Consider the following 17,008-nt stretch of genomic DNA (forward strand, 5'->3'; position numbering starts at 1 on the left):
TAATAACGTGCCAACCCAAATCCTTCAGTTACTAATGCCACCGGTGGGACTCATTAACCAACGTGAGTACGTATTTAAGGGAATACTAATATTCACAACGTACATTTTTATATTCATGTTGTCATTCTTGAAACCGCAGCTCAGTTCATGTATTCTGTTGAAACATTTGTTTGCAGAGGATTTCTCTCTCCCTTTTCCTCTAAACATATACACTATCACTGGGGTATCATTCTGGTGAATGATATTAATGACAGCCTGTCATCATGGAAAGCTATTTCTAGCTGTCAATTAAAGGGTGTTTTGAAAGAAAGCAGCTCATTCAAACCCCGTGGGAGCAAGTGTGTCTCATTGTTTGACAGTGACCCCCTTGATGAATTTGGGAGCAACAGCAGCTCTGTGGGGCTATGAGCTTTGCAGATGCAGCGCAGGGCTCTTGGGTGACAATGACAGGAGATTTTAAAGGTGCTGATGTCCTTAGCAAAGAAAAGGCAAACGGGTATTTCAGATGATAAAAGCAATCCACATTGCGGAGTGTAGGTCAGGAAAGGAGTCCCAGGGATACTGAGCCATTCTCCTCCATCTTGTAATATGATTTCCTCTCCAACATCCCAATTTATCAACCTCCATCTTCAAATATGTTTCTTTACCTGTCCATGCTAACCCAAGGCTTCTTCAGCTTTTCTCTACTTGACAGATGGAAAAACTTCTTATTCCCAGATAAAATGTATTTATAGCTAGTTTCATTTGTTCTGGAAAAATGATCCTTTGATTTAACTTGTTGGTTTCTTTGCCTCTCCTGGTGTATTTATAGGCAGCTCTCAGATCCCAATCATTTTTGCCATCTTTGCTTTGGTGGCCTAAACAAGCCATTTTTTCTTGTGTCTCCTTACCACCTTATCTTTCCATTTCCCACTCCATCTTAGTAGACCTCCTCTGCACCTGCTTCAGTTTCAATTAAATTTTCTTGAGTATGAGTGCCCAGACTGGTATGTGGTATTCCTGAGCTGGGCTCCAAGGCCTCGTACAATATATGTCACTTGACCCTATAAATATCACTCATATAAACATGCTTGATTTCTACATTTCCCCCCTCAACAGGGTGGTCCGCTCTCAGGGCTTTCTCGTTCCTTTTATTTTCCTAAGCACTCCTTGCACAGTAATAAAAATGTACAGACTCAGTGGGGATCTGTTTTAACTTCAAATGTGCTGATTCAGTTCAAAAACCATTAATTCAGCCAGAATCAGGGCCATGGGGTGGAAATCCTTTTCCAGTTAAAACAGAGGTGAGAGGGACAGCCCTTGGCAGGCTAGGAAATAAAGTGCATTAGAAAAACATTGCAGGACATCAGAAAGTGGCTATTGACTGGGCTGTGTTAACAGAGGACAAGGGAGCCTTGGACATTTCACATCAGGATGGGATGTCTCCATAGGAGATCTGCTTGGATTTGAGCAAACCTCTGGGGTTTGATGCATGGGAGCATTTTATTTCTCTAGTCTGTGCTTTGCTGAGTTGGACAAAATGGTCCCTGCTGGACCTCATATTGACTGAGCACACAAAGCTAGTCAGACAGGCTGGTCCTGTCTCCAAAAAATCCCACTTCAATGAAGAGTGCAGGAGGATGCAGTGAAATGCAAAACAAACAAACAACTGTGTTGCTCAGGCTGCATATCAGTGCTCTTCCCTTTTTTGTGGGTCCCAGTGAATCCAGCTTCTGCCCCTCCCTCCCACTTTGCTGGTGGGATGAGCAGAAAAACTACCTACATGTGTCAGGAAGGCATCAGCACCAAAACACAAAATAAAATGACCCCTCAGCAAAGGATTTCCCCAAGATATTTGACTAAAGGAAAACATGGGCTGAACATCAGGAGAAACTTCCTGAGGCTGTGATGCATTAAACTGTGGGATCACCTTCCGAGAGGAGCGGTGGGAACCATGAAACCAGCCACTTACAGCACTGTAAAATGTCCCATTGGTGCCAACGTGATTTTGGTTCAAGGGAGCTGCACTGAATCATCTACCATGCCTTTTCCAACTCTTGCTCCTAAAAATCAGACCCAAGAAGTACAAAGAAAGAAGGGCAAACAGTGATGTCAATTTTGTAAAGAAATACAAGTTTTGCTACATTATTGTATGTCATAAAACCCTTGTGCTTGCACTGTATACTTAATCTTGATATTCCAATGCCATCCACAAAGAAATTCAGGCTTAACCCTGGTAAAAAATATTGTGCAATTGGGTGCAGTTTATTCTTTATATTTTAATAGCTATAGCAAAACTCCATTGCTAACTAGTAAAAAAAAAAGAAGAAAAAAAAGAAAAAATTGAATGTGTTTTACAGCTATGTCGTCATGGGAAAGCCGTATTTCAAAGTGAGGGCATCAACAGCGGTGAAATGGGACATTTTGAAACATTTTAAACATTTTTAATGGGACATTAAAAAAAAACACTTCACCAAAATCTCTTTGCCAGTATTTTAGCTAATAGGGTTACAGTGTATAAAGGAAGGGTTCTGACGCCTGCACAGGCCACCCAATACTGAGCCGCTGCTCAAGTGTCTTGAACTCTAAGTGTAAATGGAAAAAACATCTAAAATTAAGCATTTCTCCTGGAGAAACACATTGCTGATAAAGCAAATCTTCCCATAGGACAAGCACACCTGCTGGAAGGTAGAGAGACATTTTTATGTGTGGGATTTTAACCTGAGATAAAATACTTTTCACGGGCAGTCATATGGGAGACAGCTGGCCAAAAATAATAACAGAGGAATTTGTGTCCCTTGGGAAATTCTGAGGTTTCAAAAAATAAGACTTTTGACCTACGTTGGGACAAAAAGTTTTGTGCTCGGATTTTTTTTGTTGTTAATGATACATTCCCAAATAAAAATAGTGTATTTCTTTTCACTTTACCACTTTGACATTTCTTTTGTTTTATTATTACATCCTTCTAGAAGTCCAAACCATCCATTACACCACACTGTTTCCTTTCCTCATACTGTACATTACATCGACAGGCATAATCCCCACCCTCTTTTAAGATTCCTATTAAACCAGCTAAATGTCTTTGTGAAACTGAATATCAGGAACAACAAGGATCCCTGCCCTAAGCTGGGGCAACAATGGGTTTTGACAATTATTTTTCAAATATGCCTTTCAAAGATGGACATAAGAGACTAGAGCAGGGGAAGAAATGCCTGGCCCAGTCTGAACAACCCCAGGGAACATGATTTTTCCTGAAAAATCTGATCTAGCTTTTGGTCTGATGGATGCCAGGCAAAGGGTCTGGCACAAGCCTGTCATCACTGATGGTTTGATTTTTGCTGTGGGCAGTGAAGCAAAACTTCACAAAGGAAAAATACTTTACCCAGAGAGCACCTGGTTTCCCCCCAGCTCAGGAGATTCCATGTTTGAGGCCAAGTGCTTGGACCAAATGGGGTATAAACATATAAGAGGAATAAAACAATACTGTCAGAAAGAGATGGGGGAAAAAGACCAAAGAGCAAAACCCACATATGAATATTTTTAATAATGTCTCACCAAAAGCTTGGATAATGTTGATACATCCTAGTAAATGCTCCCAGTTACTCCAATCATTGTTTTCTGGTAGAAAACTGGTCTGTTGGAAAAAAAAAAAAATTACTTACTCTGCTATGAAATCTCTTAGGTTCACTGTTTATTTGAACTCAGTTGCAATGCTTTGTGCTACGGAAAACTTCCTGGACCCAACATTCCTCTAATCTGCCCCATCGAAACGAAATAATTACTTGGATAGTTCTAGCCCCTGCTGCTCCAAGTGTCCAGAGGCCAAGTCTTTGAAGTAGTTCCTAAACTCCTGACCAGAGCAACTCCTTTTACCAAACTTAAGTCTTGCCTTTATCTCCAGAAACACTCACCTCCAATGGACAGCTAAAATCACCAGAGGGAGGGGAGTAGGGGGTTGCTGCCTGGTCTGGGAGTCAGACCCTTGCTCTCACGTACCTTCTGCCTACACTGCTTTAACTTCCCCACTATCTCCCCTTCTGTTTATTCTATTTTCTGCCTCTTTGTCTTTCCTCTCCAGTGTTTGGAGACCCTCTTTCCTTTTCCAGCCTCTCTCTTCCTCCCATCATTTCCCCTAGCTCACTCCTTCCTTCCTCTCTTTCTTCTTTCCTTCCTTCTCAGCACTCTCCCTGGAGTTTCTATTCTCTCTTCTCTCCTCCCTCTCTTCCACCAGGACTTCCCCTAATGCTGCAGGAGGTACCTAGTCTGCCAGGGGTAGAGAGGAGAAGGACATGCCATGTCCAGAAAAATCTGAGACACAGATATCCCACTTGCCAGAGGACCAGTTGCAGATCCTGCTTCTCCTGCTTCTTTCAGTCCACAGGTACTAGCTGTGTGGAATGTCACATAGGAGCAGGAACACCTAAGGGGTCCTGGGAGAGACAGCACAGAGTTCAAAAGCTGGCGACCTTGACCTCTGTACTTGCAATTGTCCTTTGAAACCCAAGAGAAAGAGCCTGTTAAAGTGAGTGGTGCATCCTCCCCCAGCCTCCTCCTTTGTTACAGCCCTGAAAGTAACTGAGCTTGAAAATACCAAAATTCTTTTCCCCCACCAAAATTCTCACTCACATTGGCTGCCATCAGAAAGCACAGCTGAGACCACTGAAATTCATCACACCTGTGACCTACACTGGATGGGAGGGAAAGCTCCTCCAGCTGAAGAGGCCTGTGTAGTAATGTGCTACCTTATCTCTAGTGCCACTGACTTCAGTCTATTTAATTTTCCCTTTGATTTTAATATAGATTTATTGAAAACAACAGTTATCAAAACAAACTGCACTGGCAAATTGGTGTTCGTCTGTAGCTGTACAAGCACCTATAAAGCTGCCAGTGAATGAAATAAATGGTGCTATATGGGAGGTCAGTTATTGCAATTGAAGTTCCCCAAGGATTTGCACTGGGCAGTTTAAGATTTTTCTTATTACCCTCTTTTCTTTTCTACTATTTATGCCTCTCTGTTTAAATTTAAAGCATACAGCCATCTGCCAAGGCAAGCATCTCTGATAAAATCATCTCTGCTAAACCTTTTCATGAGTGGGCTTCCCTCAGAGTACCAGCAAATACTGTTGTGTCCCACTTAAAATGTAGGCAAATGGAGACAGGGAAGTGAATTTTTCCAAGGTTTTACCAGCTAGGCCAGCTCTTTTTTTCCCCCTGCTTTTGAAAGGGTTTGTCCTTACCTCATGCTCCTTGTAAAAACCCTACTGATTAAAGCCCTGCTTCTTGCCATGTTATTTAACCTGCATTTAAATTCTATGGCTGTATCCCACCTTACACAAATCACACCTGGTATCTGTGGGCTCCTCCCTACACACGTTTCTAAAAAAATCAAATCCAATCATAGTCTAAACCTGCTCATGAGAAGAGATAAAAGGGTTTCTGTACTGATCTCCACATCAGGAGAACACAAATCAAATAACATAACTGTCAAATGAGGAGACGAGGTGTTTAAATGCCTATAGAAACAGGAACTCTAATTACAGAAACATCTATAATGTAACTAATATTATTTACATTAGAGCAATGCTAATCCAGATGAGGGTTAATGTCCCTGCTCCTAAAACATTACAGTTTAAATAGACACGAGACTGTGAGAGGATGGAAGGAGCATCAGCATGCTCATCCCTGCTTGAAGATCAGGGTTGGAGGCAAACTCCTCCCGATAGAAGAGGATGAAAGTGAGCCAAAATGTGCAATAATGAAGATAAGTTTAGTTGCAGCCAGAGAGAGCAAGCGACTTGCTCAGCCTCACACAAGCTGCCTCGGGGGGTGGCAGAAAATGAATAGAAACCATGGATGGCTTATATGAGTCTCTTACTCACAACAACATTACTCGGCAGTGGGCAGTGCTTGGATCTCACCGAGTCCTGCACTGTGCCCTGCAAACATCCAGTTCACTGGAAATGAGCTCCTACTGCCACTTCTTGAAGCCAGGCTGTGGGGTTTTAGACCAGGCTGCTGCAGGTGGACCTTTTCCTTCAAGTGAGAGGCATAAGCCATCATTTTGGGGGCTCCAGGGAACAAGGCACCTTGCTTTGGTTGACAGAGAAAGTGTCGAGCTGATGGAGAGCAATAAAACTACTCCATCCCCCAGACTGATTCACTGGTCAGCCCGTCAACATGCAGACAACCCACCACATGCTCAGAATTGAACCTTCAGGCCTTAAAGTCTACACCCTGGAGGAACTCACTCAGCTTCTCCAGGTCAAAATCCTCCTACTCTTTATCAGGCTCGACCAACTGGGTACAAAACATGCAAGTGCTTTGTCCTTTACCCACTGTGGTGCCCAGCTCTGGCAGCTGTTTCCCAACTTCACAGAGTGCTAATGAGAGGACATACTTTCCTCCTCCTCCATCCTGCCCCTTCCCAGTCTCTTCTCAGTGCAAAAGCTCAACATTCAACACTTGCAACTATCAGCAGTTTAGAGACCACTTGCGGTCCTTCCTGTCTGTCCCAAGATACCCCACTACAACCTGGGGTTAGAAATGACCTGTTTAGACCATATTCCATTCGATGTGAATTGCTGAAGTGAGATAGAAAGAGCAAGTATGACCTTCTCTAGATAAAGCTGTTGCAATATTAAATGTAGCCCTGATCTCTTAAGGGATCTGAAACATTTCTCATCCCCTTCAGAAACTTCCTGTAAGAATAACAGTCCCACACACCTAAAATGAGACAAAAATCTTCTGCACTTGGAGGGAAAGGATCCACATAATTTGGCACTGGACCCAGCAGGTTTCCCAAGGTTCTGGTAATAGTTCAGCACAAAAGGGAAAGCTAGCAGGTGAGAAACAGAGCATTAACAAGTCTGAATGACACATGCAGCCAGATTGTCTGCTTTGCTGACAATTGATGCCATCCCTATTACTGGAAGAATGCTGTGAGCATGCTTCCCTAGTGCTCAGTAGCTTAATGCTATGGATAGCCAGTGTTTCTTGTCATGCCTTACAGCTTCTCTGAGCTGGTGTAAAAAGGCTTGCTGTCCCCATGCCCAAGTTTACTGGTGGAGGCAGTCAATGCACAGCCAGAATGTGCCTCTCCAAGCATCTCATATGCTTTGGGATTCTGCAGAGTAGCAACTGTATTATTAACACTCCTCTGACACAGCTAGAGATACTGTCTTCTAGAGAAGCTCACTGTTATGTGTCACTGCTGAGCATCTAAATTCCGGACAAGGGAGAGAGAATCCCACAAACAAGACCTTCTGAACCTGCACAAGGGGAGTGCAAGGATTTCCACAGATGCTCCTCTAAATAGGACCACTAGGAGTCCAGGGCTGAGGTATTTAAATTAGACAATTTATTCTTACCATCTCAGGGAAGAGTTAGTGGGAAGAGTGGGGACAGCAGCCACCGGACAGTAGATTTTGCAGTTTAGGACAGCAGCCTTGGGGCAGGCAGTGGATGGCTGAAGGAGTGGATCCAGGCAGGCAGGGACTGCAAGTAAGGATCTGCTACAGAAACAGTTGACAAACAGAGTGCTAGAGCACTCCCCTTGTTTCTGATGATATTCCCTCTTCACTCTCGCTCTCAGTTTCTTTTCCTTTCACTCCTGAAATGTCTCCTAAGGAAAGACACACAATTTGCCTCTCCTGGCAGAGGAGATACGACACAAGCGTGTGGTTCCACATCTTTACATCCCTCTTACATCCTCCACCTACAGTCAGAAGTACCCTGTAGCTGTGGTGGGTAGGCAGAGCAGGGATGGCAGGGAGAGGAAAGAACAAGAAGAATTGGAGGCTGAGGCAGAGCATCACTGTGAATCACTGCAATTTCCTCTGATCCTGTTTTATCATTGGGGGTGGGAATGTAAAAGATGCAGAACCCGTGTGAACAAGGTCAAATTAAATCACATTTCCAGGCTGGGGAAATTACTTTTGCCTGCAGCAAGAGAGGTGCACAACACGAATGAAGAAGGGGAGGTTCATGCCACCAGGCATGCTGTATCCAGCTATTGCAAGACAGAAGGAATTTATAATTAGCCCACTGAAATATATTCCTGCAGGATTTCAGTGGAGGGGGGAATCACACCAATAGAATGTGTAACAGAAAGACCAACTGAGATCTGATTCCAAACCTTGTGGGAGACAGCTCACCCTTATCTCAATGAACATGTGTTTCTGTCTCATGAGATGACATTACTCAACAGGGTCAACTACCCACACGCTCTGAAGACATAAGAGAGAGACACTGAACATCTCCAGGACAATTAAAACCTGACAGCTTCAAGAGCATCACCGGGAGAAAGACCCAGATGCTACTGAAGTTCGAGATTTCCTACAAGAGCACACAAATTGTCAGGTCTGTTTAACACCTCTTGGTCAAACCTTATGTCTGTCTCTCACTGTCACAGCCTGTGGAGGGAGAAGAGTGCTGTGCATGGGTGGCTTGATGAACTGATGGAAGGATGGATGGAAAGGAGTCTCCTGAAAACCAGCCTAGAACACAGGACAGGAAGAAGTGACCTTTCACATAGTTCACATACAACAGGGAGAAATTAATACATGCAGCCTCAGTGGATATACATGATGCATTGCAGGCACCTGGGAATTTGTGCATTTGCCTTAACCAACTCACTGTCTCACTGCTAACAAAGGAAAGTGGCTGACATGGTGAGTGCAGGTGATAGCTCTCAGCTGTGAGATGCTCAATTTGGGGTGCTGTCACCACATTTTTGAATTTTGAGTAGAGTCAAAAATGGAGAAGTGTGGAGATGGACCACACCTAGAGCTCAGCTAATCCATGTCTTGCCTCTGGTGCCAGAAGGCACAGCAGGCATGCAAGCGAAAACTACACTGCAGGGCCAGACATTCCCTGTACCAGTTTCCTCTTCAAGCCAGCTACTGGTCCAACCTGTACAGTAAGGGTTTATGCCTCTTCCAAGTTTTATTGATGTTATTTGGTCTTAAAATTCAAGCTATTCTTGTTATCTGAATAATTATCTGAATTACAGTAAATTCTACCTTATAGATCCTATGGAGGGGTTGAGGTCTACAGGAAAACTGCAGAAGCAATGAGATGTTGTTGCAGTGGGGATACTGCAACATACATATACCAAACCAGGAGTCCCGTGGAAAGGAAATATATATGGACGGATTCTTGATAGCTGTTTCAGAGAGATGTTTATTTCTCCAGCCGCATGGCCGGAGCTCTGCCCAGGAACTGTTCCAGTCACCGGACCAAGGGTCCTTCTGCCCGCGCAGGGAACACAAACCAACCAATGGGGAATGAGGCTGAGCAGGGACAGGGAAACCTCGTGTCTCCCCTCAGGGCCCCTCTCCCAGGGCCACACAGCGGGGAGAGGAGACCCCAACAAGATGTTCCTCCAACAATCAAGGCAGGAATCTGAAGGGTTGTGATATGTGGGGCACTGGGACTGTGTGATGGGATATGAGGCATTTGAACTGGATGGCAGAAAAGGCTAGCTCAAGATAAAGCTGGGCCAAGATAAAGAAATTTTGAGTGTATCAGTTTCTGAACAGGCTTGTGTCTGACAGAAAGCTGGCTTGTTGCACGTATTTGCCTGCTTTAAATAATTTACTGCTAGAGTAATGTGAGCTGGATTAAAGGACAAGAGAGGGGCGAGAAAACGGAATGGGAAATGCATGTGAGAAGTGACTTGTGAGAAAGACTGGTAGAAAGAAGACAGGTATTTCTCAGAGGAAGATGGGCAATTTCCTGGGAGGGGAATAGCCAGGCACCAAGTCCTGGAATTCAGCAGCAGTTTATTTCTGTATGAAATAAAAAAAAAAAATTCCAAAATTTTAAGAAGAGGTTGTGAAAATGGGCGCTGAAGCCAGGTTTGGTGACTGAGGTAAGGAACAGCTGAAGCTCTCAAGCATGTCAGCCTGTCAGAAAGGGAAGGGAGGATCCTGAGGAGTGATGCTCAGTTGGGTCTGTAGCAGCACCCTTCCTACTGCAAGTACCCTGACAGTGCTTCAGAGCTGAACTCTCTACTGGGGCACCACATTCTGGGGCAGGGCAGGAGGCAGGTTAGTCAGGCTGGGTACTCATGGGCAGTGTGGCAGCCATAGGGATGGGCTTTCCTCGTGCCGTGTCTCTGTTGGGGCCACACTGCTGTGGGACCAGGATAGGGGAGTTTCAGTATGGAAGTCCCAGGCCTGACCCAAATCCCCAGGGAGGGACTGGTTAGACAGAAATTCCTGCTCCCCTGCCCTGCCACAGGAGGGGTTTGCTTCACTGGAGAGGAGGCTTTGCACAGAGTGTTCTGCACAGCACAGAGTGGATGGAGAGGGAAAAAGATGTTTTGCTCTGCTCTCTTCTGAACAGAGACTGGTTTGTATTTCAGCCTGGATTTTCCTCCCTTCAGATTTAATCTCCAACTCCTATTAGACAGATCAGTCTAGAGAAAGCAAGTATTTATTTATTTGGTTATTATTATTTTTTCTAGGGAGGAATACCATCTCGTTGGCATGACAACGGTGCTGTGGGCCACCATAAACACTGGATCATTAGCACCAATGCATTGGGCCATTATGTAGGCTTGGCCATCAGCACGGCTAAGGTGCATGAGTTTATGGTGCAATCCCATTCATGTGACAGCATGGGAATTATCAAAGCAGTCACAGTAGTGAGCACTACAGCTGATGCTGAGGTCCAGCCTTATACAGGATTACTTACTGCATTGGCAGAAAGCATTTTTCCTTTGAAAGAAGGCAGACACAAAAGCATAGGCTTGTCTGAAGTCACCCATGGTGTGTGAGCTGCCGCATAGCTAATGCGGCTCCTGCGATGGACCACAACCACCATAATACTCAGCACTTTAAACTCCTAAACAACATCCTTGTGTGGTATGCAGTATCATGAGAAAGTACACATGCATGTAAGACACAAGTGTATTTTCTCCTAAGAACAGGCAGTTCCCACCACTACAGATGTGAGCATGGCCCTGAATTACATGCACAGTCTGTATGTTCTTGGGAAAGAGCAACTTGTCTTCCTTTTTACTGTAAAGCCCCATTTTAGCTTATATATCTGTAGCATATATTAATAACAATCATGCTGCACTTGGCTGCTGCAAACTCTGACTGATGAGAGCAGCCCTAACTCACACAAGTTTCCAATTGATTTTATCTCATGTTAAGCTCTAACTAATCACACCAGAGAGCTGCCTTAAAAGCTCACTAGACCTGTCCTGCTCAGGTTTGCTTGCCTGGCTAAAAGGGGAGGTGGGTATTGTTTCCCATCCTCTGCTGAATTGGGCTTCCCCACTGAACTGGGAAGAGAGGAGGAGGAGCCTGGAGCCATACGTCCAGCCTGTGGAGGTAGTGCTCCCCTGTCCCAGGCTCTGCAGCTTGTTTGGGCCCCAAAAATAAGCACAACGTTTTCCCTGTGGTACAGTCACAGCAAACACAACTAAATAAGAAGATCAAAGTGTTGCTCACCCCATGCACTTTCCATGGGCCAAAGCAGGAGCCACCACTCTGAGCTGCTCTCGGACATGGCTCCAGCTTCCCCTGGCTTCTGTGGCACAGTTCAATAGCTCTGCCTTAGTTTTGCTTGATCCCATTAATGACAAAAATGACAAACACATATGCGTTGCCTTTATAGCTATTTCACGCTTTGACATGATCCTGGGCAAGTTACCTATGCTGTCAGCGTGATGGATAGTGCACAGAAGGGGAGTTGGACAGGTGTAGCTCTTCTCACAGGGAAATATTTTTCCACACCATTAGCCTGTGGAACTCCTAGCAACAGGATATTGCTCAGAGAGGGATTCAAAAAAGCCCTGAAAAAAGAGTGGATGCTTGTACAGAAAACAAGTGTCCAGTGCTGTAATCAAGTTTTAGAAACAATTGATAGGAAAGGGTGTTGCTGCGTGCATGTGCTTAAATCACACACTGTGGCTACCAGAGTTTTGGAGAGAACTTTCCTCAGGAGCACATGGGCTCTGGACATCTTACCTGTGTCAGGCTTCAGCTGTAGAAATGATAATGTGGTTGATGTTCACATAAGAGCAGTGCTCCTAAAACAGTTGATATAGTTACTTGTATAACATCTGCCGTCCAGTCTACAACCTCCCTTTTGGTGCAGGACTTTTCCAAGAGGAACGTCGTATCGGAAATGGTACTGCAGGACAATGATTTATAAAGAACATTTGTTTGCAAAATCCCAGGCATGGTCTCCACTCTGCTGTAGAGATTTGGTGATGAGCAAGGCTTAAAATTACAGTGGCATCTTGCAACGTGTTATGAAAAGCAAAACCAAGAGGTTCTCCTGTGTTAGCAGACTTTGGAAGAGATCTAGGTGATGGTGATGATAGCGATGCTGATAGTGACAACAACGATGATGATGATGATGATGAACAAGAAGAAAATGAGTTTATCTGTCAGCCATAGAAAATTTTTGTAGGCTGAAGAAAATTTTCTTAGTACTAGTTGTATGAGTCAACAAGTCATTTAAAGGACTTTTTTCTCATTCTGGGAAGACTAGTCACCGAGAGTGTGCCAGCTCTAAATTTCAAATTTCTGGCAGATAGTATGATTTCAGCCCTGCCTCTGCCAAATTCTTCTTCTGAAGAGAGAGGGGTCTGGCAGAGGGCAGCCACAGATGGCTCAGAAGATGAAGAGATCCCATGTTATCTCTCCTGAGCTCTGGGACAATCCTTACACCAACCACTAGAGTAAAGCCCAGATCAGCTGCTAAAACCAGAATAATACTCCCAAACTCATAAGTCAACCTTCCTCTCAGATGTCCTTGCTAATAGCATCAGAGTGAGACATGACTAACTGCAGAGCCTCCAAGCTCCTGTTCTCCTGGAATGTAGCCACCAGCTTAGGGATGCTTAAACCAGGGTCACAGCTCTGACAAAACCAGGGGATAAAATCATTTGGACAGCAGGGACTTCTGGCACTGGCAGCCTTGCCCAGCACCTCCTTCCCGGAGTGGCCGCTGTCGCAGCGGCGAGGGCAGGGTGGCGGTGGCACGCAGCTGAGACACGCTGGCTGTAGCCAGCAGAGGGCATGGACATTACACACGGCAGCCAGCCACCCACACCCCGCTGGGAGCGACTGCCGCCTCCGAGACTAATTGCGAGAAAAAGTTCATTTTTAATTAGTTAAGTAATTCGTTTGCCATCTTCCCCTCCTCCACCCATACTGCAGATGATGGGATGCAAGGAACGGTCTGGGTCTAGCTATGGGTGGTGATGGTGCCAGTGACTTCAGGACGTAGGTCCATAACTGGAGAATTTCACCACTTCTTTGGGGTGTCACTTTTTGGGGAACCGAATAGGGCAGCTCCCAACAAATGCACTGCCCTCTCATAGGATCCCAATGTGCTGCAGGTACACGTGTGACACAGTCTGCCCCTTGCTTTCTGCCATTGCTGCTACAGTTTATCACATTTCTCAATCTTATTTTATACAATAGCAGCTAGAGGACATAATGATGAGTGAGGGGATGTCTTGTTTTAAGAATGTACATTGGTACTGTAAGAATACAGCAGACTTCCAGTCAAGGCACTGTTCATGGTGGAATTTACATCTACACTTGACTTTATGTATTATTAGTAATCCTATTGAAATCTGTATGCATAAAGTTAAGTGCATCCAATCAACCCTGTAGGTTCAGGATTGTATATATTAATTTAGACGTCAGTATTTAGAACAGCATTTGCAACGGGAAGGGACAGCACTGTGATAGCCTGTAACAATCTCAAATTCTGCTTTAGTATTAAGTTAAAAAAAACCCCACAACTGGAGGTGTCCCCTATTACTCTTAGAGATGAGCAATACACACAAAGTTAAATCAAATGTTCAAAGTTATTTTGAGGCCCAAATAATCAGTGTAGCATATATATTTCAGTGGAAAATTTTCCTATGGGCCTCTGTGCATATCACAGCTCCATAGTGGTGCAGGAGTCCATGTTTATGGATCCATTTTCAGGATCAAAATCCTCATTAGTAATACAGATTAATGGTAATTACAAATATAAATAACTTGACTGTATCTTCTTATTTTCCTCTGAAGACATTGCTCACAGAAGCTAGCTAAATGCCAGATTTGTTCCCTGAATCCAAGCTGTATTAAGTTTGTGTGTGACGATGCAGTAACATAAAGTTAAATAAAGCTGCCTTTTTTTTCAAGCCTCAAAACACAGAGCTTGGTTCTCAGCTAGCATAAATTGGACACTGGTGCAGAAGTCAGATCCCTTTTTCCATACTAAGAAATTGAAAGAGTAAAAAAAAAAAAAATTGCTTTTTGGCTAAGAACAAAAGAAAGAAGTTTAAATCTGAGAGATCATTTTTCATGATGTTGTAAGTACTGAAAATACAGCTTTATAATAAGAGCACTTTTTTCCCCTGGAATTCTGTAATTTTGATGGTGAAGCTGTAGCACAAGCTGGGTTGTGACTGAATGTTTTCCTCAGGATCCCTGGGAGATAAGGGATGGTTTTTAATGTGGCTTCCTGAAGTGTGTCAAACTCTGATGTTATTTAAAATGTGGCTCATCTACACTACCCTGTGGAATATTTACTGAAGTCCTGAACTGTTGATGCTTTTGGTGAGGAGCATGCTGCAGGATGGAAATGTGTGTGGTGCCAACTAATTCAGAGTCCCCACACAAAATGGCAGGACTCAGGTGTTGAGACATGTCTCTATGCACAGCCTGTGGGGCAGCTGTTTCCAAAGAGGTGTTTGAAATGACCAACACAAAAATATTATAACTTTGGTTAATCAGAGGGTAACTACAAGGTGTTACTGATGAGCAAAATACATGCACAATTATGTTTGCTCAAATCTGTGAGAGATTTTTACCTGGACTATGCAAATGCCAGTTTTTACACAAAGCAGAAAAGGAGTTCTGGAATCTGAGCCCACTTTTACCATTGTGCCATGGCTGATCCATGGGAGAAGGCAGTGCTTGCTGCCTGCCTTGCCATTCTCCTTGCTCTTGCACACGGTGTGCAGGAAAGCAACAGTGGAGCAGATGCCTTGAAGGGAAGCAGGCTTTTTTTGGTATCATCAGCCTCTCAGTGGTTGTGCTGCAGGTCAGAGCAGGGAACAGGGCTGAGCTGGTGGTTATGTCAAGAACGTACACGAAGCTCCTTCACCCAGGTGCTTTCTTCCTGAGTTGAGAAGCTTGAAATGCACATTGTTTTATTTATAAAATTTAAGTGTGAAAATAAGAAAGATTATTATTATTATTATTATTATTATTTCTAACACTTCCAAAGATTTTATCATTCAAAAGTCATGCAAGCACTCTGCATAAGACCTACCTCTGAAATGCTGCAGGAAGGATGGGTGAGTTTCAGTCCAGCAAGAAGCAAACCATCACGGTCTGCACCCAGTTAAGGCCTGAGGACACGCTTCATGCTGTGCCTGTGGACAGTTTTATAGGGGCTGGTGCATTCAGTGATCCTGGAGTAACAGGTAAACTCAGCCCATATACTTCAGTCATGAGTCACTGCTTACACAAAAGTTGTTGGATGACATAAGCATGTGATCCCTCTTGCTCTCATACACAGAATATAGCCCAAGTGGTTGATGATGCTCACGGAGAGGACTTCTTTTTTCAGTGTATGTCACATAGCACAGTTGTATTTTGAGAATGCCAGTGCAGAATTAGAGAAGAGCCACAAAATGCTGCCCATTTACTATCTTTAAGAACAACATGAAAATATTTAGTACTTGAAGAAAAAACTCAAAACATTTCACTCTTGAGCAAAACAAATAAGTCTCTTGGATCAATGTTTGGTGTACTTCACAAGAAACAATGAGACAAGTGTTTCTTTTGAGTCCCCATCTAAAACTGGCTCTTCCATTTCCTATGACTGGCAGTTTTTGTTCGGGACACTCCTAGGGCTGGCAGGGAAGTTGCCTGTGGCCGAGGTGGAGCGTGTGTGCAGAAGGGTTTGTGCAGAGCTGCAACGTGCATTCAGGAAACATTAAAATAGCAGTGTGAGTGCCGTACGTGCGTGCGTGCCGCAGTTGGGAAACACTGGGAGTGTTAAGTCCCTAATTTGCTCTCTGGCTCTGCTGAGGCTGTCCAAGGCAAGTTTGGGGATGATGCCCACCCCTGGAAATCGTGCCCATCCCATGCCAGAAGATAGCGGAGGGTGCATGAGAGAAGGCTTCGTCCCCATGGGCATCCCGAGGGGACTCGGCTGCCTCAGGGCCGGAAGGGCACGGGGCTGCCCCGGAGCGGAGAAGCTGCTGCCCAGGGGGCCCAGCAGCGTCCCGCTGCAATTCGGGAGGGAGCTGCATGGTGGAAAATGTGACCGGTGCCAGGCGGGTGGGCGAGGCCGGCACGGCGGGACTGGGAGGAGAAGCGGCGCCCCTGGGAGAGGAGCAGCCCCCGACGCCCCGTTTGGGCAACTCCGGGGGCCACGGCTGGCGGGCAGCCGGCGGGTGGGCGCCGGTCCTGGACTGCATTTCCCATACTGCCCGAGTGTCCTAATGTATGCAGTGCTCAGCCCGGCTCCGTGTGTGTGCGAGTGTATGTGTGCGTGTGTGTGTGCGCGCGTGTGTGTGCGTGTGTGTGTGCGGCGGGAGCCCCTCGGAGAGTGGAGGCTCATTCACTGATGAGAGCCGGCACTGAGAGGCAGCACTGCTCCTTCCCTCGCACCCCCGCCGCCTCCCGCGCTGCTACATGCGAGCGGCGGGCGGGCAGCGGGGCCAGCACGCCCGGGACTGCCCCGCTCCCCGCACGCCGCCAGCTCCGCGCAGCGCCCGCCGCCAGCCGCACCGTGAGTACCGGCCACCGCGCCCGCCCGGCCACACGCAAACTTTGCAGGGCAAGTTTCAACCCCCCCCTCCCCTACCTCCATCCCAGCCCCCGCGCCCTTTCCCCCTTCCTCCTTCTCCCTCCCCAGCGCCGGGGAAGCCGGGCAGCTCGGAGGCGGCGGGGAGCCGCGCCGGCCGCGGGGAGGGCCGGGTGGGTGGGGATCGGCATGGTAATGCCGAGGGGAAAGGCAGATAAAAGGGCCCCCCCCACCCCCCGCACCC

Source organism: Corvus kubaryi, unplaced genomic scaffold, assembly GCF_017639235.1.
Source record: "Corvus kubaryi isolate FWS band 111438036 unplaced genomic scaffold, C.kubaryi_AGA036_p1.0 37334, whole genome shotgun sequence".
Classification (NCBI taxonomy): domain Eukaryota; kingdom Metazoa; phylum Chordata; class Aves; order Passeriformes; family Corvidae; genus Corvus; species Corvus kubaryi.